Raw genomic sequence first — 22,065 nt, 5'->3', positions numbered from 1 at the left:
AAACTTTATAAGGTAATGGTTAGGAGTATCTTAATTTATGGACACGAGTCTTGGTACAGCACAGTGACTATGGAAAATAAATTCTTGGTGTTTGAAAACAAAGCACTTAGAAGAATATTAGGAGTTAAGTGGTGGGAAAGGATACCAAATAGTAGAATTAGAGAAATAACGGGAGTGCAGCCGGTCGATGAATATGTTAGGTTCTCACGATGGAAGTGGCTAGGACATGTGTATAGGAGACAGGGAATAGTACGAGGTACACCAGGGTTGGTGGCATTTGGTAGGAGAGGTAGAGGAAGGCCAAAAGAGACGTGGCTGAGGACAATGAGACGGGAAGCTGGAGATGAGTGTTGGGGAGATCTTGAGGAGTTAGCACAAGATAGGATGTGGTGGTGTGAGTTCATCGAGGCCCTATGCATCCTCGAGGGTGCCACAGGAAATGATTGATGCCTCTGGATCCAGTCTCACATTATCACTTGGTGGCATGTTGTCTTTGTTGTTTTGTTGTAGTTAATGATAATGATAATAATGATAACGTTTCCACTTCAATACATTCTCTTTCTCCGATATTGGATAGTACTTCACCCTTCTTTTAGGCTGGAATGAGGACCATGATAATGACGACGAATATGATGATGATGAAAGAAAAAGACATGGGGGAATAAAATGGTAGGATAAACAGGGAGAACGGAAGGACGGGGGATGTAAGAAGTTGAAACGGGAACGGAAAGTGCGATGTAGGAGACTGGAAGCGGTGACAGGAATACGAAATAAGAATAATCTTTGTAAATACCGTGACGGCTTCACTTTATTGTTGTTGCGATTCGGTGACCATATAGAAGCTTGTCGAACTAGTGTGGTTGAATATTGTATTGTCTTCAGTAACAACTTCAACATAAGGGGTCCAGGCAGAGTTCAAAAGAATCATCCAGTGGAAATAATAATAATAATAATAATAATAATAATAATAATTATGACAATCATCATCATCATCATCATTCATCATCATCATCCGGACCTACTTTCCCACCCAAGGGCAGAGTGAGGAGTAGGAATGTCCAGACAGCCCAAATTTGCCCAGTCCAATCGGCCACGCTTCCATTCACTCATCATTCAAGCCCCCGAAATCATGGTTCTATCAGATACGTCAGAAACATTCACCACGTTTTGTAGCTTCACATAAACGTATCCGACAGAGTCAGTCTGGACTCTGCCACGTTAAAATGGGGTGCCAAATACCTGATCATGCGCTTTTCCTCACAACATGCATCCAACCAGCTCGATCTCTTGTCAGTTTCCTAGCCTCACTGACTTCCAAACCTATCTTCCTCACACACTCATCCACCATATCTCTCCACTTTCTCCTTGGCCTACCTAGCCTCCTCCCTCCTTCAAATTCGCTCAGATATACCTTTTTCACTACTCTAGTGTTATCCATTCTTTCCACATGACCATACCATCTCAGTACACTCTCTTCTGTTCTGGTGTCCACCGACTTCCTCACTCCACATCTTTCACGAATCACATTATTTCGTATCCTATCCACCCTCTGTACTTCACATACATTCCTCAGCAGACCCATCCCCACTGTTCTTACTCTTGACTTTTCATTTTCATGTCACACCATAGTCTCACATCCGTATGTTAAAGCTGGAACTAACACTTCTTCATGTAAGCCTCGTGCACCTACAACACTCAAGTCTCTGTTTCTTATCAAGGCCTTCATTGCACCAGCTACTTTTCTTCCTTGTGTAACTCTACTTTCCACTTCTTTTGCACATTTTCGTCTATTTTCTATCACTGTACCCATGTATTTGAACTCTCTCACCAATTCCAGTCTCTCTCCATTCACTGTAACATCGCATCGCACTGGGAGTCACCTTCTCTCTCAATAACCATCACTTTACTCTTTTCTACATTTACTCTTAAGGCACGACGCTCACAAACAGCAGCAAAACTCTGCACTAGCTTACCAAGTTCTTGTCCGGTATTTGCAAGCAGTGCTGCGTCATCAGCATACAACAAATTTGAGATATTCCATCCCTCACCATTCATTACCAACGCCATGCCCCTCTCCATTACTCGTGTTTTTACTTCTTTCATCACCCCATACATACATATATTGAACAACCATGGGGACATAACATAACCTTGTCATGCGCCCACACCCTTACACATGCATCACTACCAACACAAGAACTCTTGACTGCACCTAGCAACTTACCATCTACACCGTACATGTGCAAACTTTCCACAATCCTTGTCTGTCGACTTTGTCGTATGTTTTTTCCAGATCCATGAATGCCATAAACACATAGGTCCTTCTCACAAGCCTTCTCTGCTATCTGTCTCACTGCAAATATTTGATCCATACATCCTCTGCCATTCTTAATGCCACCCTGTTCACCACTCACTAGGACTTCTGATATCTCTCTTACTTTCTGTATCATAATTCTTCCATATACCTTCCCTACCACACTCAATAAACTTGTGCCACGATAGTTCTTGCACTCACTTCACTCACCTTTATTTTCGTTCAGGGGTACAGTCATTGCCTTCTTCCACTCTGCTGGCACAGATTCACTCATCCATGCCTTCTTACATATCCCCCAAAAGAACTTAATTCCACTCTCTCCACCACACTTAAGCATCTCTGCAAACACCTCATTAACCCCAGCTGGTTTCCCATTTTTCAGCCGTTTCACAGGACTCTTCACTTGTGCGAGTGTCACGTCTCCTGGCACTGCATTCCTTCTCTGCTCACCCCCAAAAGCAATCATGTTTACAGCCGCTCTGCTCTTTCTATTCCCATTCATCAGGCTTTCAAAATATTCTTTCCATCTGGTCCCTACTTCATCCCCATGGGTTAATAATCTGCCACCTACATCCTTCACATCATTACAATTCTTTCCACTTTCACTTCTACATTTTTTGCTTTACTTCATATTTTCAGAGTAGTTTGCATTCATTTTTCATCCTAGATAATCATTTACCTCCTTGCTTTTCCACTTCACTAGTCTTGTTACGTGCTTCTTACTCTCAGTATATTCAGTTCTTATTTCAACTGTACCCCTGTCCTGTACCCACTTTAGCCACTTATTCTTTTCCGCCACTGCTCTCTTAACCTCATCATCACACCATACCGTTGTTACTCTTGCCACACCACACACCGCTATAGCATTCCTAACTAAGCAATCTCTATATTAATTCCACAGGCTGTCCAGATCCATTTCATTCCAATTCACTGATTGTAACTGCTCCTCTGCCATGATCCTGTAATCATCTGCCATTTCTTTGATCCTCAGCTTCTCAACTTTCAGTCTTTCTCCCTGACTGCTCCTCTCTCTCTCCTGATCCACCTCACTCCTCTCAGCTTGATCCTGCATTCCACAGTCATATGATCTGACAGACCTCCACATCGTCATCTCACGGCCTTCGTATCACCAACAATTTCCAGCATCTACCCCTCTATGAGCACGTAATCAATCAGGCTTCTTTCAACACGATCCCCATTCCCTTTATACCATGTATATTTATGTGCATCTTTGTGTTCGACATACGAGTTACCAATGCACAACCTCCTCTCCTGACATACAGCCTTCAGTCGCTTCCCATTATCATTTTCTCCTTGTACTCTGTTACAACCCATTATGTAATCCTCAAGACCAGTGCCTACTCTTCCATTCATATTACCCATTACGATCACTTTATACCTCCTGGGCATTTCTCCCACTACTTAATCCAGCTCACCCCAAAACCTGTCTTTCTCTCTCTCTCTCCCTGACTCCTCTCCTCACACGGTACAACATTTCAGTAATAATAATAATAATAATAATAATAATAATAATAATAATAATAACAATAAGAAGAACGTCAAATACTTAGGAGGTTTGGGGGAACTAGAAATGGACGGGAGCTGCTAGGCCAATAACATATATGAATGCTTGTTGGCATAGGAGACATCGTAGTTCATCTTCATAAGCAGTTTATTTACATACAACAGTGTAACTGCCTTACTATAATATCGTCTTTATGCATAATATTCCAGCTACTATCAACGTACAGAAAGCACCCTACATCTCATACTGTCTCTTCGAACATATTTCAGTTCAGCAAACTTTCGACAATCATATGCAGCTGAGAGTGAGTCGTTGCTGTTGTTGTGTAATTCTTGTTTATCTGGCCGAGCAGACCCATCAACTGCAGCAACCAACCTCCCCTGCTAGGCCGTCCCATGTAGTGAACCGACGTTCCCTTCAGGGAGACAGCCCCTCACCACAGTAAAGAGCATGTAAGAGTGTGGAGGTTGGGTTCCTGCATGGATGTCACATATGTTTCTCTCCACTCAGTGATCAGGAGCACCACAGTAGACTCCACATCACCCAGTTGTTTAGTTATAAGGTTGCTTGAAACCATGAGACTTGTTGTTCAGTTCAGAGGCACCTGTAGTGAAAAGAAGAGTAACAAATAGTGACAGGAATGATGGAGAAAAAAAGGAGGAGATGAGGAATGGCATAGAAAGGAACGATAACAGTGATGGAGGAAGAATGCAATTCTACATCGATTGAGTGGATGATGGTCACCAACACCTATCAATAACGTTTGTCGTTTGAGCCTGAAAGTATTAATAGTGGCGTCATTACCCCTCTTATTTTTTATGTATGGTTGATTGAACCAAATGCTGGAAGATCATAAGACTGTTCCCGCCAAGGGGGGGAAAAAAGAAGCCAAACTGAAGATCCTTATATTTCGAGATCTCTGGACACAGTGCAACTAAAAATCTGGGGGTCATAAGCAGAAGAAAATACAAACAGTGGAAGACAGTTAGAGAGTTGACTTGTCGCATAACTGTAGAACTAAGAATACCGGTTAACTTTTGTATTAGGGAGAGTGTGCTGCCAGACAGGTGCAACACGTAAACTGTAATGGAGGGGAAATGCAAGCAGGTAGCTCAAAGCAGCAGTGATGTTAAAGAAAGAGGTAAAGATGAAGCAATACAGGTGGTGGACGGTAGTCAGCATGAGGGGGAGAGGTGATGAGACAAAAAGTTTTTGACTCCACTCTGTTCAGGAAAGCAGAATGTGTGGAGCCCCGAAAACATGAGAGTTGTACTCTAAACAGAGGCCAATAAAATTCCGGTAAAGATGACACAGAGTCGGTTTAGCTTATCCTCTCTCTTGGAAGTAGATTTTGCAAGAGAGTTAATATGATCCTTTCATCATAATCCCGAGAGAATGAGAGCCCAACTAATCCTTCTGCTTACACTGTTATCCTTTTCTCTCCACTGCGCTCCTCCGATCACAACCTTATTACCTTAATCTGTCCTGTCGCTCTGGTACGGCCTGCAGACCCTCCAAAGAAACGTTGTCTGTGGTATTTTGGAGCTGCAGATTAGGAGGCCATCAAGCAGTACTTCTTTGATTTTCCATGGAATTATTATTGTTTCCGTGGCCGGGAGTCATCTGAGTGTGCCTTGCGCATTACGGAGGTTATTCTCTCGGGCATGGAAGCATACATTCCCTTCTCATATCCTCTGACTAATGCAAGAAAGCCTTGATAAAGCAGATCTCTTCACTCAGTCTTTCTCTTCCAATTCCACCTTAGACGATTCCAGTGCTGTTCCTCCATCACTTCCCCCCTCAGACTTCCTCATGCTAACATTAAAATTTCTTCAGCTGATGTATATTCTGACATCACTGGCCTCAGTACTAACAAGGCATATGGGCCTGATGGAGTCCCTCCTGTTATCCTCAAGAACTTTGCTTCAGTGCTTATACCCTGCCTAGGTAAACTCTTTCGCCTTTGTCTGTCAACTTGTACCTTTCCTTCTTGCTGGAAGTTTGCTCTCATTCAGCCAGTCCCAAAGAAGGGTGACCATTCCCAACCCTCTAACTATTGTCCAATTGCTTTAACATCCTGTGTCTCGAAAGTTTTCGAGTCAATTCTTAACAGAAAACTTTTAAGGCATCTTTCCTATTATAAGCTTCTTTCTGATCGTCAGTATGGGTTCCGTCAGGGACGCTCCACTGGTGATCTTCTCACCTACCTTTCAGACTCCTGGTCGTCCTCTTTTTGGGACTTTGGTGAAAGCTTTGCCATTACACTTGACATCTCAAAGGCTTTCGATCGAGGCTGGCATAAATCTTTAATTTCCAAACTACCCTCTTACGGTTTCTGTCCTTCTATCTGTGCCTTCATCTACAGCTTCCTTTTCTGGTCATTCTATAGCTGCCACCGTTCTTCTCCTAGATCTATCAACAGTGGTATTCCTCAGGGCTCTCTCCTATCACCAACTCTCTTCTTTTTATTCATCAATGACCTTCTAAGCTGTACATCTAACCCTATCCACTCGTACAGTGATGATTCCACCCTTCACTTTTCCATTCGGTTCCCGCAACGTCCATCTCAGCAGTTACTTCAACAATCAAGGGATCAGACTATGGCACACTTAATGACTGACTTGGCTCGTATCTCTGACTGAGTTAAAAATAATCTTGTTGTTTTTATTGCATCAAGAACTCAGTTTTTACACTTATCAACCTTACACAATCTTCCACAGGAGTAAACAGTAATGGTTAATAATAATATCCAGCTTAATCCTGCGTCATCCTTGCACATGCTTGGGGTTTCATTCATTTGGGACTTATCTTGGAAAGATCATATTGCATCTCTTGTAAAATCTGCTTCCAAGATATTAGGTGTGCTAAGCCAACTCCAAAGCTTCTTTACCCCTGCACAGTTGTTGGCTTTATACATGCGTTTTATTCGCCCCTGTTTAGAGTACAAGTCTCATGTGTGGGGAGGTTCCCCCACATTCAGCTCTTCTCAAAAGGGTGGAGTCACAGGCTTTTCATCTCATCAACTCTCCTCCTCTTACTGGCTCCCTTCATCCTCTGTCTCTTCGCCACACTGTTGCATCTTTATCTCTTTTCTATAGTTACTTCCATAGTCACTGCTCCTCTGAACTGTCTGCTTGCATCCCTCCACCAGTATGACTATGCACCTGTCTAGCAACAAACTCTCATCCCTTTTCTGTCCAACTCTCTAATGCAAGAGTTAACCGTTACTCCCAGTCCTTTCTGTATGCAACAAGTCAACTCTGGAACTGTCTCCTTCTGTCTGTATTTCCTACTTCCTATGATCTCCAGTTTTTCAAACCCAGTGTGTCCAGACATCTTGAAATGAAGGGATCTTGATTTTGGCTCTCTTTTGTATTGTTTTTGTTTCTTCTTTGAGGGAACGGTTTGCGGGCTCCGGCCTTTGGTTCCTTCTTTCTTGCATAAAAAAAAAATCAAAGATGATGCAGGATTGAGCAGACTGTCGTTAAATATTAACATTTTCTCAGTCTGACCCCCCTGCAGCTAGCAGAACCGCCCTGCTTTACTCCCACACAGCTCTCCCTCCTTCCCTGTCGTGTGCTTGAATTTTTTTCCCAGTCACAATAGCGATGCTGGTATTATTTTCAGTTTGTCTGTCTGTATGTGTGTCTTTGTGTCTGTTAGCGTGACAACTTCGCAGCTGCTTAACCCGCCCATGCCAGCTATTTTTGGCCCACTGGGTCACCCCAGTGCCGGCCATTATTCGAAATCGTTTTTTTTGGCTAAAATTATAGATTTTGATATGGAAACAACGAAATTCGCCATTAAAATGTTCACCGAGGCTCGAAAATGAGTTTTATTGAGTCCTGCGTACTTGTGAACAGGTATAGCCGCTCTCTCACGCTCACCATGTACGTGAGAGAAAGCCGTTTTCTATGTAAGGTATACTCAGGTATTTATGCTTTTCAGGTATAGCAATTTTCAGTACACTTTTCTGATCACTTATTACTTCAGCATCTCTCACAATCTGCGTGTCTTTCTCACTGTGAATGCATTATCTTACACTTACTTGAAGATAGGAACAACCTGACTTCATTACGTACAGTCCTGGCACTTACAAGAAGGTATTTACAACTTGAATTCACTATATAGTCCTTACACATACCAGAAAATATTTACAACGTATACATACATGAAAATATTTACAAAATGCCTTCCCTATGTACAGCACTGGGTGAGGCACACAGGCAGAGTGAGGCAGAGCGAGCGTGGGGGGGGGAGTGAGAGAGTGTATGACCTTGACAGTCTGGGGGATGGTAGAGGAACAGTTACCATACTTGCCTACCAATTTTTACCTGGGGAATCTTGAAAAATGCCGTTTTAAAACGGCACTGGCACTGGCTATGGCATTATGTCAGACCATTTTAAAATGGCACTGGCATGCGGCAGGTTAAGATATCATCACAAAATTGTACAGGTGTGTAGTAGGGACAAAAATCTCAGACGAGTTCTAAATTGAAGGTAGGTCAAGGTCAAGGTCATATTCCAAGCAGTGCTAGATATGTATCAGCTCATGGCTGGTGTGATTCTTCCCTTGGGGGGACCTCTAGTTTCTTTTCCAGTCATTTTTTCACCCTGGAATATTTGGATCAGCGGATTTGTTTTTATACCATTCGAAAGCTGAGAGTTTGTAGAATAAGATGAAAGAAAAAATGTGATATTGCATAAAGTAAAATAGTTATGATGAGTATAGGTTGAAAGAGCGCATAAGAATGTTTATACCAAATCCGAGCCCTCGAGTTTTTCTATTCCAATCATTTTTTCACCTCAAAATATTTGGACAAGCAAATTTGTTTTTATACCGTTAGAAAGCGGAGACATTGTAGAATAAAAAGAAAGAAAATAGGAAGTGACAAGACAACCCATCATCTGTGAGCCAGGTAGACTGTTCAAATACTGTTAGGTGAAAACTTGACCATTATGTATCCATCCTGGATGACTTCCAATGCTGGTTGAGTGACACATGAACTCAAGTTGTGACTAAACAACTTTTAGTAATAACAAGACTACCCATCGTCTGTGAGCCAGGTAGACTGTAATAGTACTGTTAGATGAAGACTTGACTACTAGGAAATTGACGTCCACGCTAAAGACGTGGAACATGTCCAAGCTCGCCCGGTGTGAATTTGGATACATACTAGTAAAATTTTACAATTTAATGCTGTTAGAGATCTCCCCAAATGGCGATAGTAGCCCTCTTCAAATGGTGAGGGATACCTTTTTACACCCCAGCCCGTACTATAGTGGCATATAGAGATCTATAGAAATCTACTATAGTAGAAAATAGAAATCTCCCCCAATGGTGGGGGATACTTTTTTGCACTCCAGGCTGTACTACAGTAACTTATAGAGATCTCCACAAATGGTGAGGGATACATTCTTACAGCCCAAGCTGAACCTTTCTTAACACTCCTGAGTGAATTTCCTTTCAAGTAAGTTGTCCTCGATCTCTATCTATCTATCTATTGCCAGACGCCTTAATCCCATACGGAGTGGCCCTGTCCCTTGCCATTTCACTGCCCTGCTCCCAGTTCACACACCCCCTCTCTCATATATCTCTCAACTCCATCCCTCCATCTCATCCTTGGCCTCCCCCTCCCTCTCTTCCCCTCCACCTCACTCACATACACTCTCCTCATCAGTCTCTCACTCTCCATCCTCTCCACATGGCCAAACCACCCCAATGTGTTTCACCTTACGCTTCCTCTCACATCGTCCACACCACAACGCTCCTTCACATCCTCATTTGTCAGTCTGTCTCTCCATGTGACTCCACAGGCTCCTCTCAAATAACTCATTTCCACTGCTCTCACTCTTGACTTGTGTCCCTCCAACAACGTCCAAACTTCACTTCCATACGTTAGAGTTGGTATCACAATACTGTCATGTAGTAACTTTTTCACTTCCATACTCACTTCCGTGTTTCTTATCACTGCTTTCAAGGAACCAGAAACCTTTCTTCCTTGTTATACCCTTTCAAGTGTTTCACCCTCCAAACTTCCATCCTTACTCATCACACTGCGCAAGTACAAATTTCACTATGTATCCATCCAGGATGACTCTCGGTGCTGGTTGAGTGACATGTGTACACAAGTTGTGACTCTAAACATCTTTTAATAATAAATTTTCCTTCCACAATCAATACTTTCTGGGATTTGCATTATCGACGCAGACACATATATTTTGTACAAAAATAATAACCATCAACTTCGTCTACCTGACTCAATATTGCATACAAATAAAATAGTTATGATGTATCTAAAAGAACACATGAAAATGTTTATACCACTATTTTAAAAGCATTTTTTGGTCATGTTTTCGAACTTTCCCATGAATGAAAATAGTATTACCAAACTGGAAATTCAATCAGGATAATATCAGACCAAATCAAGACGCTGACGTAATTCCTGATTTATGGTGAATATTTCTTTGGACGCGGATCTGCATCCAAAGAGGGGGCTGGACACTTTCAGGTTGCACGCGGATCCGCTTCCAGAAACGGCGAAAGTGTTAACGGTTACGGATACTCCAGTGAAGGATTATGGCGGTCGAAAGATGTCAAAAGGCAATAAAGTTTCTGTTACCCTATTCAGAGATAAAAGCCAGATTACTTTCCCCAACTACGAGTATCTTTCTCATAGCAAGGACATTAATAACACAATCTCTACAGATCCGTTCAATATGTTGGCGCCTACGTGCTGCTATGTCCTCTGCCATTTGGCTGCCTTCCCTCCAACTAACACCCCCTTCTCTTATTTAGCTCACTACTCCCTTCCTCCATCTGATCATCGGTCTACCTTCATCTTACTCGCGTACGCTTCTTTTATCAGCCTTTCATTCTTCAACCATTACACATTGCCAACCTTCTCAGAGTATTTCTATGTAAGTTTTCAGTCACATCAGCACCATAACCCCCTCTCTTTTCCACATTTTGTATGTTTGTCTCTCCATGTTACTTCACATGCTCCTCTCAGATAACCCATATACTGTACAGTACATTGCTCTCACTCTTGACTTGTATATATTCTGCACTTCAAACACAGTCCACACATCACTTGTATACGTTAGTGTGCGGGTCACAGTACTGGCAGGCAGCGACTTTCTTATTTTACTGCTGACTTCCTTATTTCATAATACTGTCTTTAGTTAAATACACCCATTCTTCTCCGTTGTACCCTTTCATGCAAATTTAGCTTCAAAATTTCCACCCTTACTCGTCACACTACCTAAATTCTTGAATGTACACGCATTCTCCGTTTCCTGGCCATCCAGCCTCACTGTGCATTCTATGACTTCATTACTGTCATACAAAATAACATTACCATTAGCTACATTCACTTAAAGACTTCGTTTCTTATAAACATTCCCAGGCTCATTCACCAGGCCTTACAACTCACGCTCATCTTCACTTAACAATACATTACAATCAATAATCAACGAAACAGGCAGATTTCAAACCCTATCCTCCCTCACTAAGGATTTTCCAAAATTCACTACCCTATCTTGAGTCTCTTTTATATCTTTACACACACACACACACACACACACACACACACACACACACACACACACACACACACACACACTGTATCTATGTGTCTTGAGAGAGAGAGAGAGATTACATACATACACATATATTCATATATATACAGTATATATATATATATATATATATACATATATATATATATATATATATATACTGTGTGTGTGTGTGTGTGTGTGTGTGTGTGTGTGTGTGTGTGTGTGTGTGTGTGTGTGTGTGTGTGCATTATAATCAAAGATAATCACTAACTTCACTCTTCAAGTGCACTGCAATCACAGCTCAAGTCAAACGAGTACTTCGACTCTTGACAGCACTCAACAGTTTCAATCATCTCCATATATTTTCAGTACCTTTGATATTGCCTGTCTATCTATTCTGTTATTTGCTTTCTCTAGCTCCATGAAGGCAGCAAACAGCTTTTTTACTTTTCGAGATACGTTTTCTCTAAACGTCTTAAAATGCACATCTGATCTAACATCCTGTTTCCTTTCTTGATCTCCATTGTTCTTCTCCAAATAAAATCACGGTTAGTTCTCCAATGCTGTTGTTCAATATACTATCATATATATTTTCCCATTACACTGACAAAACAATTACCTCTATGATTACCACTTGGTTTTCTTTCCAGTTTTCGTTTGTAAAGGGGAACTATAGTCTATTTGACTGATCTGTGCACCTGAGACGTATGGGAGAAGTAGGGTGTGTTTGATTCGCGGCTGCTGATTGGCTGCCGATGATGTCACAAAAGTAAATGCAGGCATGTATACTATTGTAGTGAAACATGCGGACGTAGGTGTACACCTTGGGCTGATGCAGTGCAAGACGCGGACGTGGGTGTACACCGTGAGTACATAATTTACTTCAAACGTCACTCATCGTTTTATAAAACTTTATAATCAACTTTAATGTTCTTTTCTTGCAGTATACTTTTTAAAGCTAATTTTGACCTCTTTAGCTTCGAAAATTATTCCCTGTTTAAAATGGCTGCTTATATCGCAGGCAGTTTACAAATATAAATATATACAGCATGTGTTAAAATAAGAGGAGCTGTAGATTTACAGCATCAGCGGCCAATCACCAGCCTCGAATCAAACACACCCTACTCGCCCCATACATCTCAGCTGCACAGATCAATCAATAGGGTATAGTATACTTGACCTCCAATCATCCTGGACCCAACCTTCTTCCCAAGCCTATCTGCACAGCATCCATATCCATTCTATTACAAACTCTTCCCAGTATTTCAATATTTCATCACACATTTCATCAGTGTCTGGGATTTTCCCTGTTTTGACTTTCTTCTTTGCCCTCAGATGGTTCCATCCCATTGATGTCTTCCTCCTTTCCTGCCTATCTTTTTCGCCCAGCCATTCCCTGACCAGTTATACTTGCTCTACTTTCGGTCTAGGACTCAGCAATATTCCTTAAAATATTTTTGACTTCTTTCCAAAACATTTTCTTTCATTCCTCTGTTTTACTCTTAGGTTTCCTTATCACTCGTCTTTTTATGCCAGAGGTTTCTTTTGTGCTTAATCAAGGTGTCGGCTATTTTCAGGCCCATCTCAACACACATGACCACCAGGGCATGCTTCCATTCCCATTCACTTCAGTAGGTGCACCCTACATACCAAACATCAAATCCATTTTACCATTCCTGACTTTCTCATTCTTGTCTTCAATTAAAAACACTCTCACTTCTCTCAGATTTCTTCATGAATGCTTCCACATTCACTCGGAACTAATCTTTCAATCTAGCCACTCGTCCTCTGGTGGAAAGTACACAGAACAGTCGCCCGCGCTTGTATTGCCACTTTCATTCTTAACTATAAAATCCGACATTCAATGATCCTTAATTTCTTATACTCTCCTTCCATCTCCTGCATATAGCAATGCAATAATCGTCCGTTGGCCTCTCATTTTCACCTACTCCAGCACACATACAGTCCTCCGTACTCTCACTCTCTTGCACACGTAAATCACCTCTTCATTTGGTCTCAGCTGGGCCGCATATTATTTTTGCATCCTTAAACACATGAACAGTCGTCCCGGATGTACAATCTCCCCTTCTTTCTCCTCCACATTCGTAACTCTCATATTCCACGTTTTCATCCATTATCCAAGTTTTTCTGCCCCCATCAGGTGCGTAGGAGTCCAACGCTAGGCTACTCAGTCCCTACGTTTATTTGCAAGGGCAAATAACTCCAATTTTCTCTTCGGGCCTATGCAAATCGGAAGGAGTGGCAGGGACCTGCAGTTCACCACCTTCTTCATTATGTTAACTAATTTACAAAGATTTGGAAAGCACTGGAGGATCCAGCGCCTAACTGTGCCAAGGAAAAAAGGTTAGTGTCGTATGACTCTACGAAACGTGCGAGGAGGAAATGAGGAAGTGGTGGGTGAAAGTTGTCACTGTGATCAAGATTACAAGGTACACCGCGATGGTGTTAAGTGAAAGGAGATAAAATGATGTGAAGTGGAGGAGTGGGAATGCGTGAAAAGTGTCAGGTCGGATATGAATGCACGTGAATGATGTAAGGAATTAGTGGCACTGTTGATGAGCAAGGAATCTCAAAGAGAAATGAAAAATTATGAATGTGCGGTAAATAAGTTAACGTCCAGTATCAGAAAGTGAAAGGGACAGTGGCTGTTATGTATTCACCCTGCAATGATAGGACAAAGACAGATACAGATACGTTCTGAAAACCGTACGATGGAGAGAGAGGACACATGCCCAGAACAACTGAGTGTTTCTAACGAGTTACATGAACAATAGAGGTGTCGCTGATATACTGAATGATATTATGAGTCGTTATGTGGTGCCGTGGAAAAATAATAATGGATGGCGACTGAAGAACACGTGTCAGGAGGCACACAGTGTCACACATAAAAATATGTAGTATAGAAAGACTACAGAGAAAGCTATAAGGAACTTGTCTGATTATGTGCTTGTAAGGAGAAAGATGTTTTCGAGCGCTATTGCCACGTGGGCAGTGAGAGAACAATATGGAAGTCCATCTGACCATGTGCTGATGGTATGCAAGATTGAAATGAAAGGACAAAACCCTGAAAAGGGAGAAACTGAGGAATAAAGAAGTGCAGACAGATATCAAGTTAAGGAAATGGAAGATTTAAAGTCAATGGCCTGGGGGCTAATGGATCTGGACAACTTGTGGAATGAATCCACAGAATGTTTAGATAAAACTGCAAAAACTGTGTGTAGTGTTCTGAGGTTAACAACCAGTAAGGAAGATGTAACTTCGTGGAATGGAGATTAAAGGAACAATGGGAGAAAAGGGGAAGAAACGACTAGTGTAGAGGAAAGAAAGAAGTTCAAATGAATGAAGTATCAAACTGACAACAAGAAACACACAGCAGTCTAACAAAGAGAAAACAAGGACATAAATAACGACCTTATAAGAATATGAATGTAAATTACATTGGACTGTTTTGGAAAGAGGTGTGAAAATGTAAAAAAAAAAAAAAAAGTGGTAAGAAATGTGAAGGTGTAAGGGACGAAAATGGAAGAATGCTGGCAACTGCAAGAGAAGAATGGATAAAATATAATTTATATACAGAAAGGATGGTGAATGGGGATCACGTGAGCAACACTGCTGGACTTGGCAATGTGTAAAGATGGAATGTACTGGCAGGAAATGTGACATTATTGAAAGTGATGAATGCTTTGTTACGGCTTCAGAGCGGGAAGGCGCCAAGTTTTCATGAGGTGAATGCGAGGTTATATCGTGCAGTGATGAGGGTGGAATGAGATGTATTTTGGAAATCTGCATGAAAACCTGGTTGAACAGAGCCGTACCAGCAGAAAGGATGAAGAGATGTGATTGTAGTCCTATAAGGGTGATTTAGGTGAGTGCACATATTACCGCGATATGAATGTAATTTCAAGGTGAAAAAATATATACATCAGAAAGTCTGGCAGTTGACGAGCAGGGAAGCTTTTCGAGTGGTAGGGTATAAATGAATCATATAGCTGCGATGAGACATATAAGGGAGAAAGATTACGAAAATGACGTTAGATATTTATAGCACTCATGAACCTGGAAAAAGCATACAAGGCAAGCAAGGAGGGAATATGAAAGGGTTTGCGGGTGTTGGATGTGGGAAAAAAATTCCGAATGCCGTTACGAGTTCTCAGTAAGAAGTGAAGCCTTTCTGTTTCCATGCGTTTGAAACGTGTGTTCTGCTCCCAGTGGTATTCTGAGACGTGAAGGGCTTAAACACAAACCATGTTCATTTGTTCGTTTTATAAATTTTATTTAACTTTCAAAATGTTTGTTTTAATTCGAGAGAGAGAGAGAGAGAGAGAGAGAGAGAGAGAGAGAGAGAGAGAGAATATATATATATATATATATATATATATATATATATATATATATATATATATATATAATGTGTGTGGGTGTGGGTGTGGGTGTGTGGGTGACGAGTCTTGCGGGTGTCTAAGAAGCGTTGGGTTTTTAACGTATATATGGATAAGAGGAAAGTGTTGGTCACTGGGACGGAAGGTGACTCACAGAATGATGTGATGGTGAATGAACAGAGTCTCGATGTAATGAGAGAGTTTAATTACCTGGGTGTAATGACAAAGAAATGACGGTACATAAATGTACAAAGAAAATAGAATACAGTAGCACAAGGAGGGAGAGTGGCTAAAGCTGTGTAGGCCTTGATACGAAACAGAGGGTTGAATGTGGCAGCTGTGAGAGGCATTCTTGAAGGAACTGTAGGACTACATTAATATTTGGCGGTGAGATTATAGCGTGAAACTGACATGAAAAATCAAAAGCAACATCAGCGGAGGTAGGGTTACTGAGGAATGTGTGGAGAGTACGAAGTGGGAAGAATGAGGAATAACATGATTTTTAAAACATCAGGAACTGAAAAGAATGTGCTTTGGTGGTATAGGCATGTGGTGAGTTCAGGTATGAAGAGGCTGGTGAAATCTGAAGTCAATCAAAAAATGTCGGTATACATAAACATGAATCTGTTTAATAGCTGGGACGATGGCTATTGGATAATGTTTAAGTATTATTATCCACATTAGTAGAACTTTTTACATATGGATCCCACATTGCGTTTGTTTGTGACACTGTCTGGTCGGCAGATGATAGATTAATTTTCGTGGGACTTCACTATAGTCGCGGCGCACGACTCTGAGGTTGTCAATATCATACCCTGGCAACCTACCATTCAAAAGTGAGTCCGATTTTGTATCATATTATACAAGAATCGTATTATTATGCAAGAATATATTATACACGAATATTATTATACACGAACATATGATACAAGAATCACATGCGTCTCATATTATAAAAGAAATCAGACGAGCTTTTGAATGGTAGGTTGCCAGAGAACGATAATAACCTCAGAGCCACGCGCAGCGACTATAGCTATATTCGTCATTTCGGACATTTTCATACCCCTCTTGTTCAATACTTTTTTCACTGGCTACGTATCCAATGTAGTGCGAAGGTAGGAAGAGGAAGGAGACCAACGACAAGATGGACTAGTACCGTAAGTGCATGTGTGAGAAGGAAAGGAGTGGAAGTTGTTGGGGAGTGGACACTGACGGGATCATGCAGTTTGGGAGAATTTTGTACCTACAGTATAAGTATATGGCAACGAATTCTCATCCATGATTTTTTCCGGTGATGTTAGAGAGGTCGTTCTAGCTCAGGCCGGCAAATAGTTATAAAACAAGTATATGTGATACTTGTGTTTGTGAGGCAGTCAGGAATTCGGGGCATGAGAGGTGAGTGAATGAGAATATGGTTTATTCAGTTCGGCAGACTTTTAATAATTTTCCCTCTCTCAGGTTTTTTTTTTTTATTGGAGGGAGAGAGAGAGAGAGAGAGAGAGAGAGAGAGAGAGAGAGAGAGAGAGAGAGAGAGAGAGAAACACTAAATTATGGGCTGGATTCTTGACATTTCAGACCTCCCCCTCCCTTTTTTTGGAACTTCTTTATTAGATCTCACCCCTTATTATGAGAGCTCTTTCATAAGACTGGCCCTGTAACTTCCAGGCATTATTCTGTATTTTCTGTAACTAACAGATGATTTTTAACCCTTCAGTCCGCTGTCGTTTTTTTTTTCTTTTTTTTTTTAACCACCTCCAGACGATTATCTTACGAATGATGCTTTGCCGTGAATGAATTTTAAAGAACCCCACCAACTCGAAAAATCTGTCAAGTGGAAACAGTTTCTGTAGTAACAACAAGAACAGTAGTAGTAGTAGTAATAATAACAATAATAATAATAATTATTATTATTATAATAATAACAATAATAAAACACACTACCTAATTTGTGGCTAGGACACAGTTTTAGAACTGGAGGGGAGAGGTATGGCCTTCACAAACAATTTAAGTACAAGAGGTAACCTTTAAGGTGAATAAAATCTTTTAAATGCAGCAGACATAAAAGGACGTTATCATGCTGACCTCGATGATTATTTAGTTGTGCACAATTATCCATAGTCAGCCCCCCAAAATTCAATTAGCAGCCTAAAATTAGTTTTTTTTTCTTCTTTTACATACTTGCTATCATGAGATGTCTGCACCTAGTTTAGCAGAGCCTACTGGCAGTGAAGGGCTTAATAAGGGTATCTTTAACTCTCCCAGTTCAAATGGTGGTTCAAAACTGAATAAAATAATCTGGTGATAGGAACAGCAGGAAAAATTACGTCATAAGATTGAAGGGTTTAATCCTCTTGCTACAGTGTAGTGTCCTGAGCCAAATAATACTGTATCAGGAAAGTCAGAATAAAGTACAAAAGTCCACGCTAAACCAGTTACTACAACTGTAATTGTAGTATTTAACTGATTGCAAGTTCATTGCGCAAAAGTTTTTTTTATTATGAATTAGGCATATCGCCATTTTTATGGTATGTGAAAATGGATAAGTCATTGTAATCTAAATGTAACGGTTACGTATTTAATATCCAGAGTTGGAATTGTCCTTTTTTCTTTGACATATCATACTTATACGGTCGGAGTGGCAGAGGATCACCTTAGAAGAGATTCTCTCTTGTTTCTAAAGGGAGTACATGGAAGTGTGGAAGATCCGTCTGAATCATTTCTCTCATTAGTTCTATTGAAGTTAATTTGAATTTATATTACTACAAATGATTGCATGTGACATATGGTTATACAAATGCCATTACGCTTGCCACCCGTGAGAAATGTAAATGATAATCAGTCTTCTGCCGCCAACGAATATGCACAGAGGGTATGTGATCACCCATGTCTGGCTGTTTGTCTGTCCAGAAATATTCAAAATGTTACTAATTTCGATATAATTTTCTGGACAGGTAGCCCAGTGTCCAAGGAAAAGTTGACTGGGTTTTGAGGCGGATTCAGATTGAGAGGCAGATCCAGGATTTACTGTTATTTTTTAACATTGTTAGATATTCGAATTTTGCGGAGTTTTAAAGTCTTATGAAACTAATGTCAAGAACTTCAGGTAAAAATTCAGGAGTATGTTGTAACAATGGCGTTGAAGGTGGTATGTGCTTATCAATTGCTTTCTGGTTTTAGTAACGTGACACTACTTTAAGAATTTACCGATGAATATTGTAACCACTGACTTTTGTTATTGAATTTCTTTGTGGCAGAAGTAACAGTGCAATTTGTAATTTTGTTAACTGTGATAAGACAATACACTTAACCCTCTATGGCCCAGTGTCACCTGGAGTTGACGGTTTAGGTCAATTTCATATCTTAAATACGTAGAGAATCTTAAGGTAGAGATCTTTGAGCGTCTCGTCTATGAGCCGATAGCCTAAGGACGGTACAGCAAGTACCCTCCCCACCAGATCCATCGTGCAATAGCCCTGCCGACTGTAGGTTAAAGATATGTTTCCAAACTTTTCATTTAAATAATGAGAATTGCTTTATACTGTAGTGCCTGATTTTTTCTTTTTTCTTTTGTTTTATTGAAATGAAAGATGGTTATTGTAGTGATTTTTTTTCATAATAACCAATATGGATAATCGCGTTCATCCCGAAGCTAAAGTAAAATTATTTTCTAATTTTATATAAACTGATGTGTAAAATAAACACGACTTTTCCGACCACCTTGTGATCCACTAAGAAGGAAATTATGTGATATTAAGGTGAAGAGAGCAAGCTGGTGTGCAAGTGTGTCCTCAGCTTTGCTTAGGAAATTTTATTTATATTCCCCTGCCTTTACAAGGCTGAGCGATAATGCTTTTGCCTTCTTGTGTGTGTGTGTGTGTATGTGTGTGTGTGTGTGTGTGTGTGTGTGTGTGTGTGTGTGTAATTCACCGGGTCGGTCAGGATCACTTGATGGTCGTGATGGTCAGCTTTTACCCTCCCGGAAGGGAGCTGAGAGCTCATATAGTCCGATCTAAGGGCAAGGCTGTGACCTTCACACACGCACACACCCGTCCCCTTGCTCAAGGGGGACAGTAACCACCCACTTCGTCAGTGAAACTTTTCGCAACCTGAGTGAGGCACGAACTCCCGTCCACCAGTTGGTAAGCGAGAATGTTACCACTGCACCAGCGAGCGGTGTGTGTGTGTGTGTGTGTGTGTGTGTGTGTGTGTGTGTGTGTGTGTGTGTGTGTGTGTGTGTGTGTGTGTGAATCTGTTCTCATTATACCTTGAGCTATCAACATGAAACCTTCGGGGAATCAAGATATGGCCAAGATCTTGGCCGAGTTCGAAAATGGGCACTCAGGATCAAAGTCGCCAAAATGGCTGCCAAACGTCAACTAGTTTTAATTGCCTGCATTTAGCACCATTATATCTCATGAACAGCTCGAGTTATTAACATGGAACCTTCAGAGTATAAAGATATGGCCATAATCTTGGACTTGGCCAACAGCACATTCTGGCAGGCGTTATATATGTATATAGATAGATTGATAGACAGATATCAACAGAAACTACATGTCAGGGAGGTGAGATTATTTGCCACAATCCTCCCAACCAAACATGAATTCCATTGTAAATGATTTGACGGGCGTTCATCATCGTCTGCTAAAGGTCCATTGGTGCTGCCTCCTGTGCATACGGGCAGTGTGCCACAGAAAGTGAGTTGGCACTGTGTCGGCAAATTAGAGACTGGGATATTAAACAAAATGAAATCCATGAGGATCTATGCATACAATATCAGAAGCCTCGCAAAACACTGCAAACTTGAAAACTTAGTGACTAAACTGGAAAACATTAGTTGTGCGATATTATAGGTTCGAGTGAGATCGACAGAAAAGAAAAAGGTAATTTGGCTCGAAAACAGCAACCACCTATTTTGCTACAGAGGAAGGCAAAATGAAAAAGTTAGTGGTGTTGGATTTCTAATTAATAGAATTCTTGCAGACAACATAGTTAAATTCAGCTGTGTATCTGACAGAGCAGCATTGGTTGTCATTAGACTGTCCAAAAAAAATACACCCTGAGAGTAATACAAGTATATGCACCGTCTTCTTAAAGTTCAGATGAAGAAAAACAATTCATTACGACATCTCCCAGATCACGGAAGAAGAAAAGACCACATATAATATACTCATGGGAAACTTCAATGCATTGGTTGGGAAATTAAAAGATGGAGAAGCATGGATAGGAAAATTTGGAGTGGGAGAAAGAATGAAAAAGGAGAAACGGTGGTAAATTTTGCTGAAATATATAACATGAGATTAATGAACACGTTCTCTCACAAAACAACAGGCAGAAAATGGACCTGGAGAAGCCCAAATGGGGAAACAATGAACGAAATCGATTTCAGTACCGCACATATGAATGACACGATCATAAATGTCACAGTTATCAACAAAGTAACTATTGGACGTGATCACAGAATGGTGGGTTGCATAGCCAGATTCAGTTTCAGAAGTGAAAGAAGGATTATTTAAAGTAAAACGATATGCCCAATAAAAGTAAACGAAAACAGAGCAGCATTTCAGTTGGAAATAACGAACAGATTCCAGGTTCTCAGTAATGCTGAATGTGACACTGATGAGTTAAATAACAGACTAACGAGTGCTAAGAGAATCAGTGGAGGTAGTAGGGGAATATCATACAACCAAAGCCAAGAAGTATTCGGAAACCACACCCAAGATTATGAAAAAAAGAAAGGAAAGTAAAAACAAAGAAAGATGAAATAGAACAAGTGGAATTTAATAAGCTTACCCGTAAGAGAGAAAGTAAAGAAAAAACAAAGAGACACATGGATAAGATCAATAAAGCCATCAAAAAAGTTAAAAGTCTGAAACAGGTCCAAAGTAAAATGGCACTAGGAAAGCAAAAAACTATATCACTGAAAGACAAAAACGATGAAGTCATTAAATGCAAAGATAAGATGGTGACGAGAGTTGAAGAATTTTACAACGAACTGTATGCATCAAAGACAGTAGTACCAATAGCTAGCTTTTCAGCAGACAGAAGTGAATTACCTGAGTTAACACGAAATGAAGTAAAAATTTCTCTTAAAAATATGAAAAGATAGAAGGCTCTGGGAGAAGACGGAATAGTAGCAGATTTACTGTTGGATGCAAGAACAGAAGCACAAAACAGGCTTGCCCACTTATTTACTCAATCCATAAAAAATAAGAAAACTCCCAAAACATGGTGTAATGCAATAAATATTTTACTTAAAAAAA

This window comes from Coenobita brevimanus, chromosome 113 (genome assembly GCF_032717465.1).
Source record: "Coenobita brevimanus isolate Jiangsu-jjx chromosome 113, ASM3271746v2, whole genome shotgun sequence".
NCBI lineage: Eukaryota > Metazoa > Arthropoda > Malacostraca > Decapoda > Coenobitidae > Coenobita > Coenobita brevimanus.
This window is presented reverse-complemented; position numbering follows the sequence as displayed.